This window comes from Octopus sinensis, linkage group LG11 (assembly GCF_006345805.1).
Source record: "Octopus sinensis linkage group LG11, ASM634580v1, whole genome shotgun sequence".
NCBI classification, from domain to species: Eukaryota; Metazoa; Mollusca; class Cephalopoda; order Octopoda; family Octopodidae; genus Octopus; species Octopus sinensis.
In genome coordinates, this window is record NC_043007.1 from 21,653,958 (window position 1) to 21,666,703 (window position 12,746).

Sequence of the window (12,746 nt, forward strand, 5' to 3'; positions counted from 1 at the left end):
TTAAAGCAAAAATATTGCAGAAATAACTGGAGGCTATAAAGCATCTTCTTTCTACAGTTTAGGTGCAAATGCACACATATTCATGTGGCCATGCACACATAAAACTATAGAATAATTACAGTGATAAGAATAGCTGAGTCATTAACAAAATTCTGCTCCGTTTTCGTGGCTTTGTGGGGTATTTCATTTCATATCGAAAGCAAGTTAATAATTGTATATAGTCTTCAGTTTTAAGCTGGCTGTTAAAGTTTGGTGCTGTGGAATGTGCTTAAGAATTTGATGTGTGATAGATTGGTATCCCCCCTGCTTATGGGATGATTAATTTCTAATCTAATTTATATGTAGGATGTAGAAAAATTCCTTGTGTCTGCACAATGCGTGTGCATGTATGGGTTTTTTTTGCAGTTTTACGCACAAATATGTTAAGACTATAGAAACTTCCTTTATTACTCATATGGAGTGTCGTACGCATGTGCGCGCGTGCACACATGGTTGTAGGTGCAGGCATGGCTGTGTGGTTAAGAAACTTCCTTTGCAACTATGTGATTTTAAGTTCGATCCCACTTCACAGCACATTGGGCAAATATCTTCTGCTAGGCACCTGGGCCAACCAATACTTTGTGAGTGAATTTAGTAGATAGAAACTATGTAGAAGCCCATCAACATACACACACATGTGTATGTATTTTTATATATATATATATATATATCATCATCATCATCATCATCATTTAACGTCCGCTTTCCATGCTAGCATGGGTTGGACAGTTCAACTGGGGTCTGGGGAGCCCGAAGGCTGCACCAGGCCAGTCAGATCTGGCAGTGTTTCTACAGCTGGATGCCCTTCCTAACGCCAACCACTCCGAGAGTGTAGTGGGTGATTTTATGTGCCACCGACACAGGTGCCAGACGAGGCTGGCGAACGGCCACGCTTGGATGGTGTTTTTATGTGCCACCGCCACAGGTGCCAGACGAGGCTGGCGAACAGCCACGCTCGGATGGTGTTTTTATGTGCCACCGACACAGGTGCCAGACAAGGCTAGCAGACGACCACGCTCGGATGGTGTTTTTTTATGTGCCACCGACACAGGAGCCAGATGAGGCTGGCGATCGGCCACGTGCCCACAGCATGGAGGCCAGTCGGTGCGGTACTGGCTACGGCCACGTTCGGATGGTTTTCTTGTGTGCCACAAAGATACAAATTCCATTGATGTTCATCTATTTTGATTTTGTTTGATTTTTTGATATATATATGTGTGTATATATATATATGCGTGTGTGTATATATATGTGTGTGTGTGTATATATGTATATATATATAATATATATATATATATATATATATATGTGTGTATATATGTATTTGTGTGTGTGTGTGTTTATGTGTATATGTATGTATGTGTTTGCCTTTGTAGTTGTATATTATGTCCTCTCCCCCACCCCACCCCCATTATTGCTTGATAACTGGTGCTGGTTTATTTATGTCCTTGTATCTTAGCAGTTTGACAGAAAGAGACCGATAGAATAAGTGCCAGAACTTTTTAAAATAAAAGAAAGAAAAAATTTTTGAAGTCAATTCATTTAACTAATCTCTTCAAGGCATGGCTGCAATCCAATGACTGAAACCGGTAAAGGATAAAAAATTATTTATATAGAGTGTGTGTGTGTGTGTGTGTGTGTGTGTGCATTTTGGTAATTCATAACCTTAACTCCACACATTTTCATGTTGGTATTCAGGTGAATATTAGCTTGAAAGGATATTGGTAATCTTCTTGGGCCTTATTCACCAATAGCTGTGTAGGTTAATATCTGCCTGAATATCTGCATAAAATTCCAGCTTGGATATAAGTTCATTGACACACACCCTTGCCTCGTATACAACACATGGCTTTTGCTGGCATATAGGTTAGTGTTTGAAATTTTGTCTAGAGTAAAGGAATGGCTGTGTGGTAAGTAGCATGCTTACCAACCACATGGTTCCGGGGTCAGTCCCACTGTGTGGCACCTTGGGCAAGTGTCTTCTACTATAGCCTCGGGCCAACCAAAGCCTTGTGAGTGGATTTGGTAGACAGAAACTGAAAGAAGCCCATCGTATATATGTATGTATGTGTGTGTATATATGTTTGTATGTCTGTTTGTCCCCCCAACATCGCTTGGCAACCGATGCTGGTGTGTTTACGTCTCCGTAACTTAGCAGTTCGGCAAAAGAGTCCGATAGAATAAGTAGTAGGCTTACAAAGAATAAGTTCTGGGGTCGATTTGCTTGACTAAAGGTGGTGCTCTAGCATGGTCGCAGTCAAATGACTGAAACTAGTAAAAGAGATAAAAGAGTAATTTTACTAATCGGTGGATTATTCTAATCTGTCGTATTTATTTCTTTGTTGCCCACAGGGGACTAAAAATAGAGGAGACAAACAAGGGCAGACAAAGGGACTAAGTTGATTACATCAATCCCAGTGCGTAACTGGTACTTCTATAATCGACCCCGAAAGGATGAAGGGTAAAGTCGACCTCGGCAGAATTTGAACTCAGAATGTAATGGCAGACAAACTACCGCTAAGCATTTCGCCCTGCGTGCTAATGATTCTGCCAGCTCACCTCACATCTACTGTCATATTGATTGATTGATTAACCTTTAGTACACTGATTTGCTCCTAGAATTGTTTCCCCTGCCAATGCACTTTTTTGTTTTTTGAGGAAGCAAAAAACCTGAGCACCTTTTGTTTTTTTAAAACTGCCATAACTTTCTTTGTATTGTGTGTACAAACTTGGTTTTTGTATACTTATAAAGGAATGGATGAGTAAGATTTTTATGTAATACATTACATTCTGTTTTCATGTTGTGACATTGAAAAAGAAAAAAACAAAGACAAACAACACAAATATGTTGGCGTACTTTTATCATACCTTGATAACAGTCTATGAAGTTCTGAGGTGCAGTCTACCTTATGATCCATCTGACTGTGGTACCTCTGGAAGCAGGGTTATGGGCAGAGTGCCACATCACATTTTCTGCTCACGAACTGTTTTCACCAACTGATTTATTTGGATTTAAATATTTTTGCACATCTAGCAGTGCCATGGCACGTAAAAAGCACCATTCGAGCATGATCGTTACCAGCGTCACCTTACTGGCACTTGTGTCAGTGTACAGGTGACATGTAAAAAAAAAAAAATTTTCCGTGACTGCTGCCAGTACCACCTGACTGGCCCTCGTGCTGGTGGCACATAAAAGCACTCACTACACTGTCGGAGTGGTTGGCGTTAGGAAGGGCATCCAACTGTAGAAACTCTGCCAAATCAAGATTGGAGCCTGGTGCAGCCATCTGGTTCACCAGTCCTCACTCAAATCGTCCAACCCATGCTAGCATGGAAAGCGGACGTTAAACGACAACGATGATGATGATGAGCAGTAGTAATGTATGCTCTCTTAAAAAACAACCTACATTCCTTGATTTAAATCAGCCATATCCAACCCAAATGCCCTCCCCCTTTTTTTTATGTTCAAACTAATCAGATCCATCATCTCACACCTACCCTACAATGTCATTCTATAAAATAAACAATCACATGAAAATCTTGAAGCTAGAAGGAAATTTATGACTTCAAAACAATGTAAACAAGAGCATTCAGAGAGTGCAAGCCACCCCCAAGGCAACACCAAAGTCCTCTCAATGATTAGCCAGAGATGATTTTTTTAAATAACAATATCTGAAATAAATTAGATTGCTCTCACAAACGAGAAAACTAAGAATGAACCCAACTGCTCTCAAAAATTAATCCTTGTCCGGTACCGGATCAATCCCAAAATCTAATCAGTTTGTGCCAGCCATGAGGCCAAACATTCCTGAAAGTTTCATCCAAATCCATTTGGTGGTTCTTGAGATATCTTGTCCACAGACAAACTAAGTAAAAAACAAACATGTCTGAAAACAATACTTCTGCATTCACTAAGGCAGAGATAATAAATATGCATTACATACGACAAGTTTCACCGAATAATTGATATGAGTCTAAATATTTAATCCTTTAGCATTTAAATTACTCTGACAAATGCAATGTTGATTTATCTACGTTGCTTTGAACTGATGCTGCATTACCTTATAGCTGCAAGGTTTCTTATTTCTTTACTGCCCACAAGAAGCTAAACATAGAGGGGACAAACAAGGACAGACAAAGGGATTAAGTCAATTAGATTGACCCCAGAGTGTAACTGGTACTTAATTTATCGACCCCGAAAGGATGAAAGGCAAAGTCAACCTCGGCGGAATTTGGACTCAGAACGTAACAGCAGATAAAATACCTATTTCTTTACTACCCACAAGGGGCTAAACACAGAGGGGACAAAAAATGACAGACAAACGGATTAAGTCAATTTTATCGACCCTAGTGCATAACTGGTACTTAATTTATTGACCCCGAAAGGATGAAAGGCAAAGTCGACCTTGGCAGAATTTGAACCCAGAACATAGCGGCAGACGAAATACCGCTAAGTATTTCGCCCAGCGTGCTAACATTTCTGCCAACTCGCTGCTTATAGCTTCAAGGTTTCTGTAAGTTAATTGTTTACTTTTAGAATGACATTGTAGGGTAGGTGTGAGAGGCTAGATCTGGTTGGTTTGAACATAAAGCAGGTAGAACATTTGGACCAGATACAGTGCATTTAATTGCTAAAGAGTTAAATTTACCTATTCTAATTTATCTTTCACCAACCAATTAATATGGATCTAATTATTTTTGCACATCTAGCAACAGTATGTATGTTGTTTTCTTAAAAAACCATCTACCTGCTCTGATTTTAAGCGTCATAATTATCAGGTACATCATAACTATACTGAGCAATATAGAAATATACTAGCAATATCGCCCGGCGTTGCTCGGGTTTGTTTCAACCCTTTAGAATTGGAATTTTTGAAAAGTAAAAATTTTGCATTATGTAGCTTGTTATTCTCTTTAAGTGAACATTTTTCTGGTTGAAATACACCGAAAAATGGTGACACAGCAGTCAAAAATTCGTAAAAAATAGGGATTTTCATAGTAAAAAAGCACCTTTTTGATGTAAATAATTTTTGGTGTTAACATGGTCCGATTTGAATTTTTTCTTCTACGGAAGGAAGAGCAAGCCTTCTTCTATCATACTCTCAATTTTGATCAACTTGCGCCGTAGGGTCTCGGAGGAGATAGTGTTAGTTGAAGGCTACCAAACCTGCCATACACAGACAACTTCAGCTTTATATATATAGAGAGATTGAGAAAAAAGAACATTCTTTTCTGGCTGTCAGCTGATTGTAGACATCACTACTGTCATAACATGAACCATTTAGGAGAACAATGCTCTTACATGAGCACTCAAATCTGCTAGAAACCCCTCATCAAACTAATGACAATGCTGCCACTTACAGCAGCAAGTCGTTGCTACCATACAGTACCTATTTACAGCTGGGTGAGAGCTAAGAGTTAAATGTCTTACCACGTGGGAGAGAGTTGTGTCTTACTAATGGCTAAATCAGTGCTGAAGGTGGAATACGAACAGCTGGTCTTTTAGTTGAATCATCATCATCATCATCATTAACATCCGTTTTCCTTGCTGGCATGGGTTAGACAGTTTGACTGGAGCTAGTAAGCTGGAGAGCTGCACCAGGCTCCAGCTGTCCATTTTGGCTTGGTTTCTACAGCTGGATACCTTTCATAAAACCAACCACTTTACAGAGTCTAGTGGAGGAGGCGTCTTTTATGACTTTGCCTTTCATCCTTTCAGGGTCGATAGATTAACCCTTTAGTGTTCAGATTAATATATCAAAAGTAATCCTTATTTATTTACATTTTATAAAAATGAATCTGGTATTATCTCGTAGCTTCAAGAGTTGAAAGATGTAATTGTTTATTTTTAGAATGACATTGCAGGGTAGGTGTGAGATGCTGGTTCTGGCCAGTTTGAGCATAAAATGAGTAGAATATTTGGGCTAGATACAGCACTGGGGTCGATATAATCGTATTTTATGTGTCACCGGCACATTGACATGTAAAGGCCTTCCATGCTTGTAACTGTGCAATTTTTAAAAAAAGGGGACCAGTTTGGGACTCATTGATAGTAAATAATTTTAAGGTGAATGGTACAAAATGCTTCCAAAAGATCTTGTCTAAAAAGACCATTTGGCATCTTTCATGCATATTATTGTGGAATTTGGAAATTGTTGAAGAAGACTAAGGAATTAACAAGGCAAAAAAAACAAACGTACACTGACATGAACATCTGATTCAGGTGTACCAGTCAAAAAAAAAAGTCGTTTCATACCGTTTTTTTTTTCTCATGGAAGGTTCTTAGATCAATATGCAGAATCTATTTAACATACAGGTTACCCCATAAGCTCTTTTATTCTCTTTTACTTGTTTCAGTCATTTGACTGTGGCCATGCTGGAGCACCACCTTTAGTCGAGCAAATCGACCCCAGGACTTATTCTTTGTAAGCCTAGTACTTATTCTGTCAGATTCTTTTGCTAAACCACTAAGTTACAGGGACCTAAACTCACCACCATCAGTTGTCAAGTGATGTTGGGGGGACAAGCACAAACACATAGACACACACACACACATACACACACACACACACATATATACAACGGGCTTCTTTCAGTTTCCGTCTACCAAATCCACTCACAAGGCTTTGGTTGGCCCGAGGCTATAGTAGAAGACATTTGCCCAAGGTGCAACGCAGTGGGACTGAACCCGGAACCATGTGGTTGGTAAGCAAGCTACTTACCACACAGCTACTGTGTATGTATATGCGCGTGTGTGTGTGTGTGTGTATATATATGTATATACACACATACATATTTATATGTGTGTGTAAGAATTTAGAAACTTGAAGAATGTGAAATATTTCCTTCTCAGAATGGTGAATCTCAAAGCAGATAAAGCTGTAAAGAATAATACCCATTGGGCATAAACTCACATCTGTACTAGCTTTTGACTTTTCCCATCCCAATGGTTTTTAACCCAATATTTACAGGTTACTAATTATAGCTTTATATGCTTCAAGACTCACTGTTGCAAAGAAGAAAAAAAAAGAATTCTGTAAGGGCACATACACACACACACACGCATGTATGAACAGTGATATCCATCTATAAATGAATAACTCTACTGGTTTTAGAGGTGGGAAAGGGGGAAATGGAAGTTGTGGTGTTCATGCTATCATTGAATGAAATTACCATCATATAATCAAAGCTAAGCGATTTCGTAGGATTACAAGCAGGTCATTGACTCTGATTGCCAGTATTTGGCTAATATTCAAACCATGGTCTTGGCTTCTGGTCTACTACACTAATATGTATTCGTGCATGCATATAATATTTCTATATACAATAGAGGGAAAGAGAGGGTGAGTTACAGCTGTAGTCTTTCAATGTACTCGTAGAATTTTCTCCTTATTATTAAAAGGGTAATGGTCTAGAAGAATTGTTGGAACATTAGAGATTATGCCTTCTGTTCTGTAGTTTATAGACTTTTATGCTATCAGTTCAAATCCTGCTCAGGTCGACTTTGTACATCTCCTAAGGGTCAATAGTATATACGTACATATTTCTTTACTACCCACAAGGGGCTAAACACAGAGGGGACGAACAAGGACAGACAAACGGATTAAGTCGATTACATCGACCCCAATGCGTTACTGGTACTCAATTTATCGACCCCGAAAGGATGAAAGGTAAAGTCGACTTCGGCGGAATTTGAACTCAGAACATAACGGCAGACGAAATACGGCTACGCATTTTGCCTGATGTACTGTTTCTGCCAGCTTGCCGCCTAAGGGTCAATAGTATATACATACCAGTCAGGAACTGGGGTTGGTGTAATAAACCATTCTCTTCCTGCAAGATTTTTGGCCTGGAATCTAAATAAGAAATTACTATTGTTGTTGTTAACATTATCATCATCATTATTATTATTATTATTAAGGCGGTGAACTGACAGAATGGTTAGCATTCCGGGCAAATTGCTTAGCAGTATTTCGTCCATCTTTACATTCTGTGTTCAATTTCCGCCGAGGTCAGCTTTGCCTTTCATCCTTTTGGGGTCAATGAAATAAGTACCAGTTGATCACTGCAGTTGATGTAATCCACTAGGCCCCTACCCCCCAAAAAAACAAAATTTAGGCCTTGTGCCTATAGTTGAAAGGATTATTATTATTATTATTATTATTATTATTTAAAAATAAGGCAATGAGCTGGCAGGATCATTAGCGCATCAGACAAATTGCTTAGTGGAATTTCTTACATCTTTGCATTCTGAGTTCAAATTCCGCCAAGGTTGACTTTGTCTTTCATCTTTTCAGGGTTGATAAAATAAGACCCTACTGATCCCTGAGGTCGATGCAATCAAGTAGCCCCTGTTCCCAAAACATCAGGCTTTGTACATATAATAGAAAGGATTGTTATTATCATCATCATCCTCATCATTGTCATCATCATCATCATCATCATCATCATTATTATTATTATTGTTATTGTTATTGTTATTATTATTATTATTATTATTGTAAAGTGGTGAGCTGGCAGAATTGTTAGCATATTTAGTGGTACTTCTTCTGGCTTTTGTGTTCTGTGCTCAAATTATGCCCTGATCCACTTTATCTATCTTTCAAGGTCACTAAAATAAAGTACCAGTCAGGTAGTGGGATCTATAATAATTCTGTTGACCCCTCTTCTCTCCTTCAAAATTGCTGGATGTAACAAAATTAGAAGGAATTATTATTATTATTAGAAAAGTTGCAATCTGGCAGAGTTGTTAGAGCATCAGAAAGAATGCCTTGTGGTATTTTGTCCCAACATTTTACATTCTGAATTCAGGTCTGCCTTTCATCTTTCTCTGGTTGATAAAATAAAGAGGACAGGGAGCTTCTTGATTTACGTGACTAGCCCCCACCTTCTAAATCTGTTGAACCTGTTCCTAATAAGGTTCCCAGATATGAGGCTCTCATCTGTTAAGAGAAGGAGTGTATATCTACCTACTGATGTCTACTTTATTACCTGGTGCCATAATCTTCTACAATTTACAACCTATTTCTCTCTCTCTCTCTCTCTCTCCCTCCCTCTCTCTCTCTCTCTCTCTCTCTCTCTCTCTCTCTCTCCTCTCTCTCTCTCTCTCTCTCTCTCACACACACACACAGTTTTTGCAACAGAAAGTAACTGGTGCCATAGTTTTCTTTATTCTTTATAGTGACAAAAATATTTTCATTTTTCCATTTGGTTTGTAAGATTTGAAGTGAACTTCTATACGGAAACTGATTTTGTTGTATCTTGGTAGGATCATTACACCAATAATAAACACATGCACTGGTTTTCTTTCACTTCTTTATTATTTGTCAGTTGGTTAACCATTTCACCAATTAACTAATTGATTGATTAATTGTTCGATCAGTCAATCAACTAGGTTTATCAAAATCCTTTCGTTACCATTTGTGACCTCATCAACAATCTGCCTTCTCTACTCCAAATCTACTTCAGGTCTGTCTATTGAAAAAAATTTGTTTCATAGCTAGCCATTTTTGTCTTGAACGGTTTATTTTATTAATATCAGAAACACTTATTTCTGAATAATAATAATAATATAAATTTTATCCATTCTTATAAAAATGCACTAATTTCTAGAAGCTATTTTACATTACTAATATACATAGATAGAGGATTCTGCTCAAACACATTTGCCAATGTAAAGTAGCAAGCTGGCAGAATCGTTTGCACATTGGACAAAATGCTTAGCTATATTTCTTCCATCATTTCACATCCTGAACTCTAAATCCTGACATGGTCAACTTTGGTTTTCATCCTCACAGTCAAGTACCGGAGCCAATGAAACAACTGATCCTACGCCTCGTAAAATTCCTGGCTTTCTGCCAAAATTTGAAACCAGTTATTATTCTCCAACATGTCTCTGAAGTTTATAGGTAGGAGTCGAATGATGCAATTATAAGAGAGAAAAATAGAGGAAATAAAACTCTGTTATTAATTCAAGTTGAAAGTCAGTTCACTTCTGTATATCAAACAGCAATTCTACTACATACTGGCTATTCTTGTGTAACACCTATTATCTTACCTGTGCTTAGAACCAACAAATTATTTTCTGTACTTTTGCATAAAACGTATTTTAAGAATGTAAATACTGCTTAAGCCACTTGAGAGCTAAGAACCGGTACTAGAGTCTGGCTTCTCATATTAAACAAGATCATCATCGTCATTGTTTAACGTCTGCTTTCCATGCTGGTATGGGTTGGATGGTTTGACTGAGGACTGGCAAGCCAGAAGGCTGCACCAGGCTCAATCTAATCTGGCAGAGTTTCTACAGCTGGATGCCCTTCCTAACGCCAACCACTCCGAGAGTGTGGTGGGTGCTTTTACATGCCACCGGCATGAGGGCCACTCAGGCAGTTCTGGCAATGAGCACACTCAAAAGGTGTTTTTTACGTGCAACCTGCACGGGAGCCAGTCTCGCGGCACTGACAATGACTACACTCAAATGTTGTTCTTCACGTGCCATGGCGATGCTGGCAAGATAAAATATAGAAAACAACATTTACTCCTATAGAGTATGCCAGTCCATCTTGGGTGACAATTCCAGAGGATCTGGGACTTACTTCTGACAGTTTGTTGGGTTTAATGTATTATCCACGTTGGCAATAAAACACTTGCCTGAAGTGTATTTGATCTCAAAACCTCGAGTTCAATGCCACACCATATCCACTCAGCCATTTTGTTTTGATTTGCATAAAAATGTCAGGTACCATTAAAGAGATAACCTTGTTTCTAAAGCTATATGAACAGATCCTTATTGGATTATTGGCAAAAGATGTTTTATATACATTTAGAGTAAACACTTGAGGGCTGAGGGTGGTGCCATACTCCAGCTCCGAATGCAGGAGTCAGTGTTTCATCAGGCAGCGAAGCAGCACTGTTGGTGTTACATCTCCTTCCATAAGAGCTGTCCTGGGCCACCTACTAATATAGAAGGTGGCCCAGGAGCAGAAGTTTTGTTTGAGTCAGATGTTGCAACTGTAGGCCAGGTGTTTTTTTTTTCATATATATATATATATATATATGCCTATCCCTACACAAAAATATATATATATATATACCTATCGGGAAGGTTTACGAAAATAAACAAAAGACGGATGCAGGTGGAGTACAAACAAACAAATGTATTAGTATGGCGCTCAGGAATAGAAATAGAACAAGTCTTTTACGTTTCAAGACTACGCTCTTCGACAGAAAGATACACAGAAAAGAAACAAAGAGAGAAAAAAATGCGTGTAGGAGCTAACGGTCTATCGATATATACCTATCCCTACGCAAAAACTATATATATATATATATATATACCTTGCTAGAAATATATTAACTGCAATATATTTTGTTGTATGAATGGATAATGAGTAAGAAACCAGAACCAAAGTTCCATAAAATAGTGTAGAGATCCTTCCCAAATCATATAGACCAGCGTTTCTCAACCGGGATTTCCCCGGGACCCTAGGGTTATGCAAAAGGTTTCTAGGGGTTCCGTGAGAAAGAACGAGACAAGCTAACTCTAATTTCATGATCGTAATATTACTATACATGCACAACATATTATTGGTTTATTGTAATATTGTAATATAGACCTCATCCTATCTAACCTATTATGTTATCAAAAAATATAACAACTATTAGATATATATATATATGGTATTTACTACGTAAACTATGATGCAAAAATATGAGAAAGGTATGGTATATAATTTTTATGTGCAGGAGTTTCTTGAAACATGTAATTTATTTTAAGGGTTATGCAAGGGTAAAAATGTTCAGAAACACTGGGTCTCTATCCCAGTTTCCTATTTCTTTATTGCCCACAAAGGGCTAAACATAGAGGGGACAAACAAGGACAGACAAAGGGATTGAGTTGATTAGATCGACCCCTAGTGCGTAACTGGTACTTAATTTATCGACCCTAAAAGGATGAAAGGCAAAGTCGACTTCGGCGGAATTTGAACTCAGAACATAACCACAGACGAAATACTGCTAAGCATTTCGCCCGGTGCACTAACGTTTCTGCCAGCTCGCCACCTTATTCTAGTTTCCTTGGTACATATATTTTTCCCATGGATGGGACGCTAGTCCATTGCAGGATTACTCATTTTTACCAACTCAGTGGACTGGAGTAATTTGAAATGAAGTGTTTTGTTCAAGCACACAATACATCACTGATAGGAATTGAAACCACAATATTATGATCATGAATTCACCACCCCTAACAACTAAGCCATGTGCCTCCTCCACAATTAAAACAGTAATAAAGTAATATGGTCAGATATTATCTTTAAGAATTTGAGTTTGTGTGGTAATGCTGGTTCCAAATTTTGGCACAATGCCAGTATGTTCGGGGGGAGGGTGTAAGTCGACTTACATCGTCCCCAGTGCACAACTTGTACGTATTTTATCGACCCCCGAAAGGATAGAAGACAGAGTCAACCTTGGTGGAATTTGAACTCGGAGCATAAGGACGGATGAAAAGCCACCAAGCATTTTGCCCACCGTGCTAATCCTTCTGCCAGCTCCCTGCCTTTGTGTGGCACTGTGAATAAAGGGTTTATCCTCAGACTTTTACACTCTATCAAACAATCCTGCTTTGAATTGATGGGGGGTGGGAAAGAAAGTATAAAAAAAAAAAAAACCAAAAAAAAAAGCCTAGCTATAAAGCAGCTTCTCTTTTC

The 12,746-nt window shown here is 38.5% G+C and overlaps 1 protein-coding gene across 10 annotated transcripts in view; it reads left to right on the top strand.

Moving 5' to 3' along the window:
• Positions 1-12,746, top strand: part of LOC115217577 (cell surface glycoprotein 1) — a 314,511-nt gene that overhangs the window by 209,280 nt on the left and 92,485 nt on the right. The window lies entirely within an intron of this gene.